Source organism: Chiloscyllium plagiosum, unplaced genomic scaffold (assembly GCF_037043375.1).
Source record: "Chiloscyllium plagiosum isolate Xiang-an unplaced genomic scaffold, Cpla_swu_hap1 HiC_scaffold_42, whole genome shotgun sequence".
Lineage (NCBI taxonomy): Eukaryota > Metazoa > Chordata > Chondrichthyes > Orectolobiformes > Hemiscylliidae > Chiloscyllium > Chiloscyllium plagiosum.
In genome coordinates, this window is record NW_028270180.1 from 16,479,888 (window position 1) to 16,498,829 (window position 18,942).

An 18,942-nucleotide genomic window follows, 5' to 3' on the forward strand; every position below is an offset into this window, starting at 1 on the left:
TGTCAGGCAAGGTGCGCTTCTGATTGGCATGGCGGGTGCTGAAACTTTATTCATTTTGTACTTCCTGATCCAACAATGAAGAAGTCAATCGGTCGACTGCCTGTGTGGAGTTTGCACATTTTCTGTGTGTCTGCGTGGGTTTTCTCCAGGTGCTCTGGTTTCCTTCCACTGTCCAAAGATGTGCAGGTGAGGTGAATTGGCTATGCTAAATTGCCCATAGTGTTAGGTTCTGGATCAGTGGTGCTGGAAGAGCACAGCAATTCAGGCAGCATCCGAGGACAGACAAAATTGACGTTTCGGGCAAAAGCCCTTCATCAGGAATGCTGCCTGAATTGCTGTGCTCTTCCAGCACCACTGATCCAGAATCTGGTTTCCAGCATCTGCAGTCATTGTTTTTAACCATAGTGTTAGGTGCTTCAGTCAGAGGGAAATGGGTCTGGGTGGGTTGCTCTTCGGAGGGTCGGTGTGGACTGGTTGGGCTGAAGGGCCTGTTTCCACACTGTAGAGAATCTAATCTAATCTAATTGTCCTAACCATTACTTCAGCGCTAATGACATCAGCCAACTCCATGGCCTGATGGTGTCTGTGTGGCACGGATACGTAATTAATACATCTACAAAGTTAATGTGGAAAGAGATCCTCTGGAAGATATTGGCTGAAGGATGGTGGGAATGGATTCAATGACAACAGCAGGGTGACCAGCTAAATTGAAAAGCTTGTTCTATCACCTACAATAACCATGAAAGGGTGGATGGCCTCCTTCTGAGCTGTATCAGTCTGTGATTCCAAGTCTTTGAATTGTTTGCATGCTGATATTTTTAAGGTCTGTCTAATTTGCTTTAAATTTATGCTTTCTTTTGTCAAATCACCTAGCAAAGTTCTTTTAAGTGTGACCTTATCCAACTTTAATTTGATGACTCAGTGAGTGTTCAATGAAGAAATTGCAATTTGCATGGCATGACAGAATGGACATTGCCCACATTAGAACTTTAAGCAAATGATAAATTTATTTCAAAAGTCAAACAAAAGGCCAACTACTCCAGAAGCACATTGGTCATTAGATTTGTGTAATACAATAGGAGCAAATCTGTTTTATTTGATTGTGCATTTGTCAATAAATGCAAGTTGTGTTACATAAAAATCTTGAGCAGTATTTAATAATCTGCCAAAGAGATAGCATAGCACATGACAGCAAGTAGGTAATTGCTACTCATAGGTCACATGTATCTACAAGGACATTCGATACCCTCACAGACAGCACGTGTATAAAAAGCAACGTCATAGGGAATGAAGTCCACTGCAAAAGGTGGTATGAAGGAGAAAATGGTATTACTAAATGCCACAAGTTTTGCAGTGCTCATTGTCATGACTGTTAGGGTTTACTGATTTTCATTATGTTGAATCTTGTGTAGATGTCAAAGGTAAATAGAATCATTAGTAATTAAATTCAGAGCAGACAAGTATTGGTATTCAATTATATTATTGCTGCTGCTGGATGCATCTGTACCTTAAGATATTTGTTATTGGATCTCCCTGCTTAACTCAATTTATTGGATGGACTACTATTATTTTGCCACACATCAAATATGATTAGATGTGGCTCTGTTGATCACATTCTTGTCTCTGAGACACCAGGTTCTATGTTCAAGCCACACAAGTTCACAGTATCAGAGGTGCTACTGCAAGCTCAATTGATGCATTATTGGTTTTCTCTAATGTAAACAGATCTTATTTGATGGAGAATATTGGAGTTAAATGCATTGGAGTTAAAGCAAAATAAGAGTTATCTGTAAATCAGTTGCCAGAGGGAATGGTGGAGGCAGATGCATTTTAAATGTTGTAATTGTATCTTAAAGGGTACATGAATAGAATGGATTTAGAGGGATACAGGCCAAATGCTGGGACTAGATTTATTTAGGATATCTGATCAATATGTACAAGTTGTTTCTGTGCTGTATAACCCTATGACTAACATTTACCCAACTGTCAATGTCAAAGATTATCTGGCCATTAGCATTACTATTTGAGGGAGTTTGTGCACAAAAAGTTAGCTGCTACCTTATCAGAATGCCTGCATTCAAGAAAAACAAACTTAACTGGCTGTGAAGTACTTTAGAAACAAAAAGTAAATTGCTGTAGGAGATTAGTAGGTCTGGCAGCATCTGAGGAGAGAAATCAGAGTTAATGTTTCAGGTCAAGTGATCCTTCTGAGCTTTTCTAAATTTCAGTTTTTGTTTGATTTACAGCATCAACAGTTCTATCAGTTTTTGTTAAGCATGTTCCAACATGCTCAGAAGTACTACACAAGTGCTATTAAATGCAAGTCTTTCTTCCTTTTATATAGATTAACATTTTTAAAGATGGCATGGGGAGAACACTCACTTTCAGACACCATTGATTCATGTTCACCTCAACACTGTCAGTACCTGTCCCCACAGTACCGAGTACTACAGTCCACAACCACTGGTTCTGGTGAGGAAATAGTCAATCCCGACAATCTGACATGGCAATAGAGCTGCTAGTCAAAAACTGGAGCACTAATCAAAAGGCAGATTTCAAATGTAATGGGGCCCTGTGCAATTAAGGTGGCAAGCATAGTTACAGCTTGGTCTCATTTGGAAGATATCACAAACTGCAATGTGAAGCTACTCTTCAATAGATTTACCCTGAACAAGAGCAAGGCCTTAGGAACATCACGACTTGCAAGTTCCTTTTGAAGACATGTACAACCCCGACTTGAAGTTATATGGTCACCATTCCTCCAGTCACTGGGTCAGAAATCCAGAAGCCCCTCCCTAACAACCGTGGGTATACCCACTTCACAGTCTGCAGTGGTTCAGAAGATAGCTCATCACCTTCTCAAGGTGAATAAACACTGGTTTAGCCAGCCAGCAACATCCATAAGTTAAAATTAACAGCCAATCCCCAAACATTCCACCAAGTGGAACAGCCATTTAGTCATACTTTTCATTAAACAGTGCATGCTTGATCTTAAATATACAGTATTTACTTTTCAATATATGGTCACCTCCACATTGAGGGGGCAAATTTAGAGTCGGTGATTGTTTGGCAAAACACCCTCATGCAGTACACAGGCATGACCTCAAAAATCCCAACATTAATCACTTTAATCAGCTACCTGGCTTCCACCCTGACCTTTCTGTACATGACCTGCCACAGTATTGAAATGAACTGCAACCCATCTTTCATTTGGAAATTCAAGACTACATTCAGACCATCACAATTTGTACCTTCCACATCTGCAATCCTCACTCTCTACAAGTATTTCAGAGTCAATAAAGTAGTTAACATTACAACATAGGAAACAGCAAGACAGAGTGCAAGAGACATCCCCCTACCCATCTTTTCTTTAGAAAAATTAGTCATAGAACTGTACAGCACAGAAACAGACCCTTCCAACCTGTCTATGCTGACTAGATATCCCAACCCAATCTAGCCACACTTACCAGCACTCAGCTCATATCCCTCCAAACCCTTCCTATTCATATACCCACCCAAATGCCTTTTAAATGTTGCAATTGTACCAGCCTCCACTTCCTCTAGCTCATTCCATACACATACCACCCTCTGAAAGAGTTGCTCCTTAGGTCTTTTCTCTTTCCCCCCTCACCCTAAACCTATGCCTTCTAGTTCTGGACTCCCCAACCCCAGGGGAAAGACTTTGTCTATTTATTCTATCCATGCCCTTCATGTTTTTGTAAACTTGTACAAGGTCACCCCTCAGCCTCCAGGGAAAACAGCCCTAGCCTGATCAACCTCTCCCTATAGCTAAAATCCTCCAACCCTGGCAACATCCTTGTAAACCTTTTCTGAACCCTTTCAAGTTTCACAACATCTTTCCAATAGGAAGGAGACCGGAATTGTACACAATATTCTAACAGTGGCCTAACCAACACCCTGTACAGCCACAACATGACCTCCCAACTCCTGTTAAGGATGAATTTTTTTCTCTAGAAGATCCTGCCACAAGAGAAGAATCCTTGAGCTAAGTAGATTCTTGACTAGTCAGGAAACCAAGGGTTATGGGAAAAATACAGGAAAGTAAATGGAACAAGTGTCAAATCATGACCCCAGTGAACAGAGCAGCAAGCTCAAAGGGCCGAACGGCCTGTGTCAAATGCTAAAAGGCTTTACACCACCTGCCTGCCATCTGACTCTCCATGAATTTTGCTTTAAAAGCCTTCACTCTAAATTACTATCTTCAGCTCACAGAAGGCAGCACCTACCACACCCACATAACCCACACCGACTGAGAAGGTACTGTGCGTTGGTGCATTTTTATAGTGGGTTGGCGCCCACGTGATAGGCGGTGCCCGCCCCCACGCCGCCTCTCCGGAAGGCAGCCACGCCCCCCTACTGCACGCTTCTGGGCCTAGCCACGCCTCCTTCCGCCGTGCGGTGCGATCGAGCCGTGACATAACCGCGCCTCCTAGTCGGAAACCCCACCCACTGCCGTGGCGGGCCGATGCAATGCACACGTGACCCCGTCCTTCCCCACCCCACCCCCTCCCATCCTTCCCCGCTCTGCGCGAGCGCTCCCGCCTACGGAGAGATTTGAAAAGTGGGGCCGGTTAGCGCGGGCCGGCCGGCCGCTTCTTTCAGCAGCAGAGCGGGCTCTCCGCCTCAGTGCGGTATGTGTGAGAGAGAGAGTCGGTAGCTGCCACAGGGAGTTAGAGCGGGGGCAGCAATGAAGGAAATAAACATTACATTCTAGATTCACGGCGCCGTGAGAGAATCAGTCGATCGTAACGGAGAGGTGAGCTGAGGGGAGGGGGAGATTATATACTGTATACATTATATATGTCTATATTATTGTTTCTGTGTGTGGGGCGCTGATGTTAAGGGATGGGGGTGTCTGGAGGCTGTCAGTCATCAGAGGGTCTGTGGCGTGGTATCAGTGAGAGTGGGTGTGTGTGTGGGGGGGGGGGGTCAGAGGGTGTGTGTCTGGCGGGTCGGTGGGGGTGGGGTCTGGAGGGGTTCTGGGGGGGTCAGTGGGTGTGGGACGGTTCAGAGGGGGTTGGGTGTGAGGGGGGGAGGATCAGAGGGGGTGGGTGTGAGGTGGAGGATCAGAGGGGAAGGGTGTGAGGGGGAGGATCAGAGGGGAGGGTGTGAGGGGGAGGATCAGAGGGGGAGGGTGTGAGGGGGAGGATCAGAGGGGAGGGTGTCAGGGGGAGGATCAGAGGGGGTGTGTGGGGGGGAGGATCAGAGGTGGTGGGTGTGAGGGGGGAGGATCAGAGGGGTTGGGTGTGAGGGGAAGGATCAGAGGGGTTGGGTGTGAGGGGGAGGATCAGAGGGGGTGGGTGTGAGGGGGTGGGTGTGAGGGGGGAGGATCAGAGGGGTTGGGTGTGAGGGGAAGGATCAGAGGGGTTGGGTGTGAGGGGGAGGATCAGAGGGGGTGGGTGTGAGGGGGAGGATCAGAGGGGGTGGGTGTGAGGGGGAGGATCAGAGGGGGTGGGTGTGAGGGGGAGGATCAGAGGTGTTGGGTGTGAGGGGAAGGATCAGAGGGGTTGGGTGTGAGGGGAAGGATCAGAGGGGTTAGGTGTGGGGGGGAGGATCAGAGGGGGTGGGTGTGAGGGGGAGGATCAGAGGGGGTGGGTGTGAGGGGGAGGATCAGAGGGGGTGGGTGTGAGGGGAAGGATCAGAGGGGTTGGGTGTGAGGGGGGAGGATCAGAGGGGGAGGGTGTGAGGGGGAGGATCAGAGGGGTTGGGTGTGAGGGGAAGGATCAGAGGGGTTGGGTGTGAGGGGGGAGGATCAGAGGGGGTGGGTGTGAGGGGGAGGATCAGAGGGGGTGGGTGTGAGGGGGAGGATCAGAGGGGGTGGGTGTGAGGGGGAGGATCAGAGGGATTGGGTGTGAGGGGGAGGATCAGAGGGGGTGGGTGTGAGTGGGGAGGATCAGAGGGGGTGGGTGTGAGGGGGAGGATCAGAGGGGGTGGGTGTGAGGGGGGAGGATCAGAGGGGGTGGGTGTGATGGGGGAGGATCAGAGGGGGTGGGTGTGAGGGGGAGGATCAGAGGGGTTGGGTGTGAGGGGAAGGATCAGAGGGGTTGGGTGTGAGGGGGGAGGATCAGAAGGGGAGGGGGGAGGATCAGAGGGGGTGGGTATGAGGGGGAGGATCAGAAGGGGATGGGGGAGGATCAGAGATGGTGGGTATGAGGGGGGAGGATCAGAGGGGGAGGGGGAGGATCAGAGGTGGTGGGTGTGAGAGGGGAGGATCAGAGGGGTTGGGTGTGAGAGGGGAGGATCAGAGGGGGAGGGTGTGAGTGGGGAGGATCAGAGGGGGAGGGTGTAAGGGGAGAGGATCTGAGGGGGTGGATCTGTGGGTGTGAGGTGGGAGGATCAGAGGGTGTGGTGGTGGTCTGAGAGTGTGGGGTTGTGGGGTTTGAGAGGGTATAGGTGTGGGAGGTGCAGAGGGGGAGTGGGGGTGGTTAGGGTGTGTGGGGTCAGGTGGTTGGGGGTGGGAGGATCTGAGTGTGGTAGGGTCAGGGGTGTGTGTGTTAGGGGGGTGGGTCAGAGGGTTGGGGCAGGGGGCACCAGGGGTGGGGTGGGATGGGGGCAGAGGATAAGTGTGGGGGTTGTGGGTGGCGATCGAGTGGATGTGTGCAGGGTTCAGAGTGTGGGGAGGGGTCAGGCACTCGGGGTGGGCTGTCAGGGTGGGGGTGTGGGTGGGAAGGAGGTCAGAGAATGTTTGTGGAGGGTCAGAGGATGGGTGTTAATTATTTTTTAGAAGATTTGTAGCTCAGGTTGAGGTTCTGGATGTAAGTTTACCTGCTGAGCTAGAAGGTTCATTTTCAGACGTTTCGTCACCATGTTTGGTAACATCATCAGTGAGCCTTTGGTGAAGCGCTGGTGTTTTGGCCTGCTTTCTGTTTATGTCTTGGTTTCTTTTGGTGGGTGATATCGTTTCCAGTACTTTTTTTTGAGGCGGTGGTAGATGGAGTCTACATTGTGGAGAGTGGGGGTCAGAAGGTGTGTGTGTCGGAGGCGTTGCGGGGAATGATTATGTCTGTGGGAGTGGAAGGGATGGGACAGCGTGTGTGGGGGATGGCATAGGGGATTGCATGGATGAGGGATGGGGTGCCCGTAGGGGGTTTGCATGTGTGGAGGAAGGGGTTTGGTTGGGGGGGGTGGAGTTGTGTGGTGGTGATGGTGGGGTGTAGGGGCATGAAGATGTGCAGTGAGGTGTTAGGGGTTGGAGAATTGTGTGTGTGTGTTGCATGGGTTTGATTCAGAAGGTATGGGGGGTACTGCTGTAAAGTAGGTAGAAGGTTGGGAAAATGAAGGATGTCAAGGCTGGAGTAGACAGATTCTTAATCAATAAGGAAACATAGGGTTATAGGGAAAGGCAATAAAGTGGAGTTGTGTAATTGCAGGTCGGCCAAAATTTCATTGAATGGTGGGCTAAATGGCCAACTTCTGTTCCTTTGGTGCATAGTCATACATGGAGGGATTGAAGAGGGGAAGGGGCAGATGTTGTGAAGGATGATTGGATTTGGAAATTGGTAGTTGTGAGGGTTGGTTGTTGGTACATGGTGATGAGACTTAATGGAGAAAATGTCAGGGAAGTGGAGATGTCGAGAGTGTGCGGGAGATGCCGCCAGATTGAGCGATTTTAGGTGCATGAGGTTTAGGAGAAACAAGTGGGTAATGGAGCAGGGAGAGGAGGGAGGATGGTTATGGCGAGTATGCATGAGAGCAGATGTTTGATGGAGGGGGGAGTGTAGAAAGAATTGAAAGAGTGTAGAGATAATGTGATTGGATGGTGAGGGAGGTGGAGTGGGTCAAGGAAGGGAAGAAGTCGGAGTAGTACTGGTGAGGGAGTGTTGTTGGATCTTGGGGTATGGGGGTGAGTTAGGTTGAGAGGGATCCATTTATGGTATTGGATAGGCTTGGTGACATCTTGGCACCTCCAAGAGTTTAGCCCTGACCCTGGTCATTGATCTGTCCTCTCCCTCCCTCTAACCTGCTGCCACAGCGTACTAATGAGCCAGTATAATTTTCATAAATTTTGCTATAATGTTTCTTCAAACAATGGTTTTGCTTTTCATCTTGTGTCAAGGAGTAGAAAGTTATTTTGTTATAGAGTCTCCTATGTTGCATAGTTTATATATGCGTTCTATGGTTTGTTTGTGACTTTATTTTCTTTATAAGTTTGCACTTTTTAACAACATTTAAAGTTTCTTACAGGGTTCCTATACTTCATTGCAACAAATTTGGCATTTATAACTTATGATTTGGACCACTTTGGTCCAAAAGTACTGAATCACATAGTGGATAGGCTGTAGGTTAGTAAATAACAAGTTTTTAAAGTTGCAAAGAGGTTGTTAATGTTCCACAGAAAGATGGAGAATTTGTGGTCTGTTTATCAATGCAGTAATTTTACTTTGTTTTTTCAAGAGGAAGGTGCTAAAACCACAAGAAAGGAAGGAAATTTGACACGTGCTCTTCTCGATTTGTCATAAAATGTATGTTGCACATCAGGAACTACTTTTGCACTTCTAACATTTACTCGGATGCTTATATTTTTGCTTTGGAAAACACTTGCCCGGGGGCAGTGTAATTTTATATATTTTTTTGAATTGATTGCTGGAGAGTTTTGGAACTCAAAGACCTTGTGTTCCTACATGAGGAACCTCTTATTAATCTAACACCTTTATTGTATCTTGGAGGGTTTTCTCCTGGAGCAGTTAGTTTCATATCATGACTAAATTGGTGAAATTCTGCTATCAAACCAGATGGAGAGGAAGGACTTGAAGTAAAACAGGAAATATTCTCAGCCCAGGAAGCATCAGTTGGGAAGGGGGGTTGGGGAGGGGTCATTAGTATCCCAAGTTGTCATTTACATGGTGATTTTTGTCATGGTTCTCAAGAGTTTCTACTGAATTCATTTCCTTTCATTGTTTTTGTTTGATTTGTATCTCGGATAGTTTGGGTGCGTGGCGCCCTCTAATGGTCACTAGCTTCTGTGTTCCTGTCAGAGTGAAAACTGTTCACAGGGAGGAGTGTAAGAAAGAGTGTTGCTGAACTAAAGTACTATTTTACTATAGAGGCATACATCAAAAGTTTGTACAAAGATGTTATGGCTCAGGAAGGCAATGCTAGGAACACTATGTGAAAAGACATGAGGCCCCTTTTCCTTACTCAGTCATAAAGTGGCTGATGTAAAACAGGCTTGCCATGCAGCAGACAATGACAAAAATGGCTCAAGATAGGATGTAATTCTTTTACATCAGACAGACATTTAACTGTCTTCAACATTAAGATGTTTTCCCAAGATGATGGTAGGAGTTAATGATTTCTACCCAATTTCTTTGCATGAGTGTTAAATGTCATGCTGATGTGTTTTTTGTGTGGAGTTTTAAGGTAAATGTTTTGTATTCACAATAATGAAGCTACTTAGAGGAAAAATTTACATAACACCTTTAATGTGGTTACGTTTTTCCAAGGTGCTTCGCAGGACCTTTATCAAACAAAATTTTACACTTTGCCGCATAGTGAAAATAGGATAAAAGTCCAAACTTTTGGGGAGATAGGTTTTAGGATATATTAAAAGGAGAGAGAGATGTAGGAAATTTTTTTTTAGTAACTGATGGCACAGTAATGGTGAAAAATGGAGATACTGAGGAATATAGTATTCTTTTGTGTGAGCAGAAACAGGTGACAATTGACAATTGTTATGACTGCTGACTAAAAGTCCATGGTGTAAATATCAAGGAACTTAGTAACGTAGAAGCAAGATTCGGGAGGTTATGGAATGGAACGTTTGAAGTTCCATTGAAGGCAACTGAAAATGTGACCCCGAAATATGACAGTCATATAAGTAGGCTTTCACGTTTGGAGGTACTTGCAGAAAGGGTTTTTGGAATAGGCGAGAGCATAGTAAGTAGGGTTCAAGTGTCCTGACCATCTTGTAGGCTGATCCCATAAAGTACCTTGCCCTCCTCTTTCCCAGTTTCTCTGGTGCAGCCATTCTGTTAGCAATCCTAACTGAGAAAATCTGAAATCATTGGAAATTAATGATTAATGCTGGAAGAATCTAGTTCCGAAGAGAAGGCTGAAGTGTTTTCCTTCAACCTCAGTTGAGATTGTTTTGAAGTCAGTTTTTTTTAAGATTGATTCCCTACAGTGTGGAAACAGGCCTTTCGGCCCAACCAGTCCACACCGATCCTCCGAAGAGTAACTCACCCAGACCCATTTCCCTCCCACTAATGCACCTGACACTATGGGCAATGTAGCACGGCCAAGACACCTGACTTGCACATCTTTGGACTGTGGAAGGAAACGGGAGCACCCGGACGAAACCCACGCGCACACAGGGAGAGAATGTGCAAACTCTATACAGACAGTCGCCCGAGGCTGGAATCGAACCTGGCACCCTGACGCTGTGAGACCGCATTGCTAACCACTGAGCGCCAGTTGTAGGGGTAACAGAAAATATGCATAAGCAACAAATGAATTGAGACAGGAGTGGTGCTGAATGACGGAGTCTTTAGAACGATTATAGAATTGAAAGCTCAGCTAAGGGTTAGTCAGCACCCTAAGATTGAAAACAGTTTTGTTTAGTGTGCACTGAAGGTCAGGGGAGGGAGATTGTTCCTTTGCCACTGATTCAGAGTTTGCATTTTTATGGATCTTAGATGTTTACTGTGTAAGAAATTGCAACTTATTCATGGAGGGATTCATGAGGTTGTTGGATCTCATAAACCTACATATAGAATCTGGCATCTTCAGATGATCTCACTATAGAGACGAGAAACAGCAGAAGAAGTTCACTTCGGTTGCAGGATGGGAAGAGAAGCTTGCTTTTTCTCTTTTAGAGTACAGTTTGAGGTAAGTCCTACTCTCCTGGATGCTGACTTGTCCTCTACACATGAAAACAAATTACAATTTTCGTAACATCATTAACTTCAGAGTGTGATTCTGCACTAAAAGATTGGGATCTTTGCTGCTGATGTAATGGAACTCCTGTCTTCTGAACATTGCTTTTCAAATTGATCATGGCTTTGTATACTGAAGTTTTAAACTGAACCTTTCAATTTTGAATAGCAACTTGATCTTGAGTGAGACTCCACAATTTATTTAGTGGACTGTTGTTTGATCCTTCAACAATTTTGTTCCATTGTGAGAAGTTACATACCCACTGTTGTGAATTAAAGAAATATGCATATAGTAGGGGATTATAAGGTTGAGTTATTTCCAATAAATTAAAGGTTAAATATTCGAAATGATTTTTAAAAAAGTAACAGAGATCACAGAACTGCATGTAGGCACTTTGAATCTTTACAGCAATAAAATGATTGATAAGAGAGATCTTTATTACCTAGCCTAATGCAAGAAATCACCATAATCTTAAAATCATATTCACAATTAAAGAGAAATTGACTACCATAGCTGTAGTAGAATTAAAGGCCAGACCGTTTCATTAACAATTATGTAAACTTCCCTAGAACATTCAACTTAATTTCTCATTAAGGAAGCAAAACTGGATTTGGAACGTAAAGGGGTGGAAGTTGATAACAATTAGGAAACCACCCCTTTATGTAAGAAATTAGCTAATTAGCCTCAAAGAACAACATAAGTGACCAGTTGAATTTGTTGGGTTTGCTTGAGTGTTTGTGCTGAAGGTATGGATATTGATGTAAGGAAATGATAACCTCCTTAATTGAGAGAGAGCATTCTCATTAATTTTACAGTCTTCACTTTAGGATCATGGTCAATATTTTTAATAATTGGGTATCCTATCTAAACTTTACTAACAATAATTGAATTTTAAAAAGGAATTCTCTATTAGAAGTAATATTGTATTTTCTCTCCTTTTTCTCTATAATCTGGATGAAACTCAATATTTGGAGGATATAATACTTGGGATCTCCTTTTATTTTAGGAAAAGCAGATCAGGCTTTTGAGTCTTTTTAGCATCTTGGATTTTTTTAACCTAAATTTGAAAGGCATGCTTAATCTGGAATTGTGCCAGCAGTGAGTAGGAATATAACTAACCACATTGTATGCATATCTCTGACCTGCAAATTGAATTCCCTGTTAACTTGTTGGTTAAAACCAGAAGAAATTGGGTCACCTGCAACATTTGGAAATCTTTGATTTCAAATTTTAAACAGAGCAGTGATGGGTCAGAATTGTTTGTTGGATTAATCAATTTGTCAATTAATCTAAAAGCATTTTTTAGTCATGAACAATCTAAATCTGTTATGGATGTTTTCATTTGTCTTTGGTATTTATTGTGCTTCACTATTTTATTTCATAAACATGCTTTATTCACAAATTATATGTAAGCAGAAAAGTACAGCACAGGGCTGTACTTTGTCAAAATTCACCTATATTTGCACACTTGCTGTGAATAAATTGAATGTTGGCCGGTAGTACATTTTCAAAAAGGGCAAAACAAAGGCACAACCTGTGGATTGTGGTGAACATCTATGTACTTGGGCAAATCACTATTAGACCATTAAATGCAAAGGTATTATAAAATAGTTTGTTTTTAAAAGGTGGGAGGGATGAAATATTGTGGTTTATGATAAATCTGAAACAAAAGAAATTGCTGGAAGATTATGGGTCAGTCAGAACAAATAAAATGACAAACCTAGTAAAGCTATGACACTTCAGGAACCTCGTAGAAGAAAATACAAAACTATAATTTTAATTTTCTCTTTCACTGTGCTGCCATTGTAGCTTCTGCATTGTCAGGAGAAGGAAGCAGATAGGGTGGTATAGATCTATAGTGTGGTAACCATTAAAAATCATATTGCTATCTGTGTTTCTCCAATTTTCATGCTTGCTTATCGCCATGCACATTGTAATCTATTTACACTTTTCCACATCTATTTGGGATTCACCTGCATATACTTTTCCCTTGTGCCATTCAACCATCATCTGTTTTATCCAAATCTCTTTGCAGTTCTTTCTAGCAGTTTTCTGGTTTTATTAATTCTTCGTTTATATTATCCCTTGTTATGTTCATTTTTTAATTTGGGGACATCTGGTTAGTAAATAAAAGCAGTCTTGAGTGAATGCTATTAAAAGAAAATTGGGGTCATGTTGATTTAAGTGGTTAACAGGTAAGATCATAAACAGCAGGTAGGCTTATTTAATTTAAAAAGAAATTGAGATGTGACATCTTCAGTTGTTTCAACAGTGCCAGTATGGAGAGATTTATTTCGTGAGTGGGGACCAAATTAATTTTAAGACATTTAATATACCTGAAGTGGTGTCATGGCTGTTTTCTTTAATTAGAAAATGTGAAGAATTTTAGATGAAGAATACATATCCTCAAGCAGATCTGTAGGTTATTTCCCTTGCACAATATGTTGCCCTGGGGATGGATGGAGCTTTAGGCACTTTTGGTTTTGATTTATCTAAATATTTGTTAGTTGCACCTTGGGCAAGGTGTGTGGAATTTGCAGCTTGATGAGGGAAGGTGGCCAAAGTAATTTGTTAATCTGGCAGTTTGCAAAAGACTTTCTCAGGATGCTCCATTTTATCATATAGCCATTAAACTACAGAAAGTGGTGTTGTGAAGGCCAGAGAAAAAACTTACAAGTAGGATGAAGCAGCAGACCGTGAAATACAAGCAATTAACATCAAGGAGAGCAAGGCCAGGACATTATGGAAGGGGTAGAGGTGGAGGTGATGCAGGAAACTAGACATTAATGCTGGTATGTCATGACAAATAAGTTGGAGTAGCCAGTACATCAGGACTGGAGGAGACTTAAGATAATTGAGAGGAAGAATAGAAACAGGGCTAGCTATTTTTATGTTTAAATATGGCTTTGAGGAACTTAGTTAAAAATCACACAACACCAGGTTATAGTCCAACAGGTTTAATTGGAAGCACACTAGTTTTCAGAGCGATGCTCCTTCATCAGGGGATCACCTGATGAAGGAGTGTCGCTCCGAAAGCTAGTGTGCTTCCAATTAAACCTGTTGGACTATAATCTGGTGTTGTGTGATTATTAACTTTGTACACCCCAGTCCAACACCGGCATCTCCAAATCTTGAGGAACTTGGTAGTGTTCTCGTACCTTTCCCAACTGGATGTTAAGCTCTTCTGTATAAATTGAGTATCAGCAGTTATGGGGTCACAATATGTATTCAGATTTGAGAGGCTAATCATTCCATATTGACTTTGTTCAGAAATAAAACAGAATAGCTGGATCATCACATTCAAAAAGCTTTTAATTCTGTAAGATTTCGTCAACTGGAGAAATGTTATCTATGTGAAATTGTTTACTTCCAAGACTGTACAACTATCACCTGTTGGGACTTTGACTTGGGGTGTGTGTTTAATGTGTATTAAGTAAAAGCTTTGAGTTAACAGCAAAATGCTATAGTGAAATATTTGTTAGGGACATTTCAAGTGGCAAAGGATTGATAACTAGTAGTTAATTTCCCTAGATATTTTGCGTCTTGTTGAAATTGAGTTGTATTTCAAATGCTAGTTTATGGTTGCATTTGGAAATCATTAATATCAGGAACAGTTAAGTTTGTAATTTATAACATTTGCTCTGACCAATGTGCAAAAAATTAAAAGCCCAGAAACAACTTTTTAGTCCAAAGTTGTTAAATTACTGTGACACATGCTTGTTTGGAAAAAGGATGTTAAGATAAGGGCTTACGAGGTCTTTAAGTGCGTATGAGAATGTTTTAACTGGAGACCATTAAATGCCCTTTTTTGTCCCAGTCCCTTTTCTCCAGTTGGCATTTTGGTTTTGCACCCTATTTTGAATGGATAGATGTGAAGGGAGGGATTATGTTAATAAGTCTGACACTTTTTAGTGCTTTTGTCATGGTACTGACATCATTGATTTGGAACTAAATCAAGGAACAATCAGTCGGTGTGCCAGATTGGGGTATCTTGGCATTCACTTTTTGTTTTCAATCCAAATTAAACACATTTATGTTAAATTAATTATAAATGTGATGCATTTTTTCTTTATTCAAAACAATCTGGTTCCATTATTGGCATCAATGCAAACCATTGTATTTTGCCATTGCAGAATTACTTTCCTTCCAAAGAACTTCAGCAATGGCATCACTTTTTAAAATTGAATGAGAAAGCTTTATATTTTGTATAACCTTTTAAAAAGGTGAACCTTTTGGTTTCTTTTTAAGAGATGAGACCTCTCTAATGGCTTTGTTAAATGTTTAAAAATCATTGTTTATCAAATGTTCCATTTCTAAGCTCTGAGTTCAGGCTCTTGCTGTTGAATATTGAAAGTGATAATAGTTTCAGTTTTACAGTACACTTTTGGAGGAAGAAAGAAATTATAATTTGGCTGAAAATAAAAGTATAGAGAAAGAAATCGTAACCTTTAATAATGTTCTGGTTCATTGTTCATAACTTCTGTAGTCAAGGCAACCTTTGTGATTTGTGTCAAGATATACATTCACTTATCTTACATTTTTTAAACCTGCTTGATATATGATTAAATCTCTAGAGTTAGATTAATAGTGAATGGTGGATAATAAATATTTACAAGCTGCGCTGATAGCTGCTCTTCAAAAAGCGTACTTGGCAGCTAGTTATTGGCTGATCCTGCAGTGATTGTCACGAGTCTGTTTCCTTTGCCAAATAGGCAGCATGCAGCATCTAAAGGCTTTTCAGTTGCTATTGCTTCTGCTTTAGCACAGGTCGTAGATTGAATTCCCTGAAGTTTCTGATGAGCTGACTTACTTGTGCATGTATTATTATTTGTGGAGCTAATGGATTATATTAGTAAAGGTCTATAATGGTATGTAATTTTGCTATTTGTGATCTTATGATTATTGTTTATAAACCAATAGAAGGTTAATCTAAAGTTTAAATTTTGCTGCATTTTGTAATGTTTGTAATAAACTGGACAACCAAGTGCACGAAAATATTTGTTAAATAACTATAAACATTAACATCAAAATAGCTTATATTTTTATTGTGGTCTTGAGCTGCATGCCGTATACTGGAGCATTTTTATAAATGAAGATTGATTTGTTCATTTATAAACTTGGCTGAGAATACATTGAGTATTGGAAGACCCCATGCTCAAAACTCTTGTATGTAATATGTTAAGTCTATATTTTTTCTTCTGTGATTAAGCACTATAATATTTAGTAATATTAAGCACTATAATATAATGCTAAAAGTTGCTAAATGTATAGGTCATCTATGCTTCAACTGAAGTTCTGAAAAATCATGTCATTTCCAGAGGACACACAGTAAGTTCACAGTCCGACCTCCTGGACAGCAAAGTGCATTTGGTGAACGTGCCTTTATCAATCTGTTCTGCAGTGAAAGGTTTAGCTTAGGATTTGTGTGCCACTTAGTGGTTATTTGAGAAAACTGCATCATGGAATGTAAACCTTTTTATAAACAGGTTGTGAAATGTTTTGGTTCAGTTTGAGATTGTATTTTTTATTAGATTATTTTTATTAATTTTATAGCATTTTATCTTTACTCCACTGTCTTGTGCGATTACAAAAAATGTTTCCTTTCAGCAATCTGTGTTCAAATGAAGCAGAAAAAAGTAACACGACTGAAGATCGTTCATTTATTTGAGAGAATGATCTCAAATAGTCTTACAGCGTAGAGATACATAACAGTTTTGTAATCAAGCCAGTTAGCTTAGATTCTAATAGGTTTCCATGACCACATCAAAATGTTTTTGATTCTTGTAATACTTAAGACTTGTAGATGCGAACTTAATGTGAAGCTTTTGACATTTCATGTAACAACACCATTGAGTATAGATTCACAATTATACACTCAATCTAGCCTTGACTGCGCATACTACAAAGTGCTTGCACTATATTTTGCAAGTACTCTGCATTTTTGTTGTTAATATTTCCAATTCAAATGGGTCTTTATTGGATTCAAAGATCCAAATTCAAAGAGTCTTATATTGAGATCCCGCTGTTGATAGGTCTTTGGCATTTTATAGAAATGCTGTAGAACAGTTTGTTCAATGCTTAGACTCAGTTCTTTATTTTTTAAATGGAATGTCAATTGCCCAGTAGGCACACATCTCTGCAATGCTAATGAATAACTTCAATGGGAGAGAGAATGTTTTCATTACTGCCTGTGAACAACATACCTTAAAAACGTCTGGGTGGATTTTAACAAAACTTGGTGTATGAGATATGATCCATGGAAGAACTGATCACTTTTGTGAAGCTAGCATTTGGAGATACAGAAAATTTGACTGTTTTTAGAGTGTTCTGTATGTGCAATTTGTCTCAGTTGCTGTGGGTGGAGTTTGTCGTAGTTGTCGGTGTAAGCAGAATTTTCAGAGCCGATTGTTGGATGTGCCTTCAGTGAGATAGTAGAGGCCTTAAATATTTCTTTAGCCCTTAAATATTTATTTAGCCTTATAGTCACAAAGTATCAACCTGGGCGAATAGCCTTAAGAAAATCATGGAGTTAAGTCTGGTGAAGGTAGGAGGTCTGCTGAGTATCTTCTTCATTTGTTATGAGTTTATGATTACTATTCAGTCCAGTTTTGAGAGAGAATCCTTGCTAAGCACATTTTCCCCCATAGGTTCATGTGAAAAGCTACAAAGGGGATGACTTTTAACTTATGATTTAAAAGTAAATCTTTTCTTAAAAGGAAAGCTATATAAGCATGAGTGTCTTTATGTTGCAAATATGGTGATTGTAAGGCGATAAGAGAGAACGTGAAATTAAGTAAAGGGCATATAATAGTTGTGCATATTTGTTCGAATATTTCATAGCCTGCAATTTTGAATAGATTGTTTAATTTCTGCATTTTACCATTTGTGCTTCAGAACTTTATGTAAATCTAGTCGGCAAGTATGGTAAGAACTGTAATAGGTTGGTAGTTAAACCAGCACCATTCATTATAAAATACAAATGAATTGCTTTTGACTGACGACTAAGCAGTAAGGACAGGTTCATCATGTAAATGATTCAGGTAATCAGATTTTTTTTAATGGAATTAAGGCAAATTTGTTCACTAGAGGATTAACATGTTACCAATTGAGCAGGTAATTGTGATTTTAATTTATGGTTTAAGTTATGGTAAATTGTATTTTGTTTTTATGACCAGACACACTACCTGTGTCTGGTCCTCACTAAACTTTATTGAGAATTGAAGCCATTTTCTTGTAAAATCTGTCATTCATTATAATTCTAATAAAGTCAATAAAAGTGGCAAAATACAAATAATTGTTAGAAAGAGAATGGGTTGGATCTTATTTATCTTAAAGGTTTACAAAAAGTCAGAAAAACTTGAGTCGTTTGATTCACTGTTTTGAATTATTGAAAAGACATTTTGAAGCTTTTCATTTTGCACTTATGACAATTGATTGACACCAAGTTAAGAGAGAAACCAACATTTATACTGAAGAGTGTTCTAATTGTTTGGCAAATGCTCTCTGATAGAGGTGTTGACTTGGAGAATGTGCTAGTTAATAAGTGACAGCTAATTGCCAGGCTTTGTTTAAATTTGCTAACCTGTGGTTTAAAATTCAGAAACTCTTACAAATTGTCCTGATGAATACAAAACAAAAACTTTGACAGTATGTCTCTTTCCAGCAATGATCGAATTCTGTACTACCAACCAACTATGTTACGAATTATGTTGAGTGACTAAATCCCCTTGTGTTACTATTAAGAATTCTAGACAAATGTTGATTCCAGCAGACCATGTTTGGGTTTATTCAAAACACTGGTGCATAGGTAGTCCCTGTGTTGCGTTACGCACTGGCCATCTTGCACGTACTGCTCCAGTAAATGAGCAGGCTAATGACTGTCGTAGTAGTTATTATAACTGAATAATTACCAATGCATGTTCGTTCATATTATTGGGATTTCTTATTTTGTTTGTATTCTTCTATATCATCTGACACTTTGCTGTCTATCAAGTAACATCCATTGAAGTTAAGAAATAATATTAAAAATCTCTCTGAAACAATTCT

General features: G+C 41.1%; 1 protein-coding gene across 9 annotated transcripts in view; it reads left to right on the forward strand.

The window, feature by feature from the left end:
- prmt2ip (PRMT2 interacting protein) overlaps positions 1-18,942 on the forward strand; it is an 89,189-nt gene that overhangs the window by 54,890 nt on the left and 15,357 nt on the right. The window contains exon 1 of one of the 9 annotated variants that reach the window (XM_043680624.2): positions 4,578-4,777. The exons of 6 other annotated variants lie outside the window; for them this stretch is intronic. The gene's annotated coding sequence lies outside the window, so the exon portion shown is untranslated. Of the gene's footprint in view, positions 1-4,577; positions 4,778-8,466; positions 8,484-15,645; positions 15,765-18,942 lie in introns of those variants that run through there. 2 more of the 9 variants (XM_087982069.1, XM_043680627.2) reach the window with 2 other exon arrangements.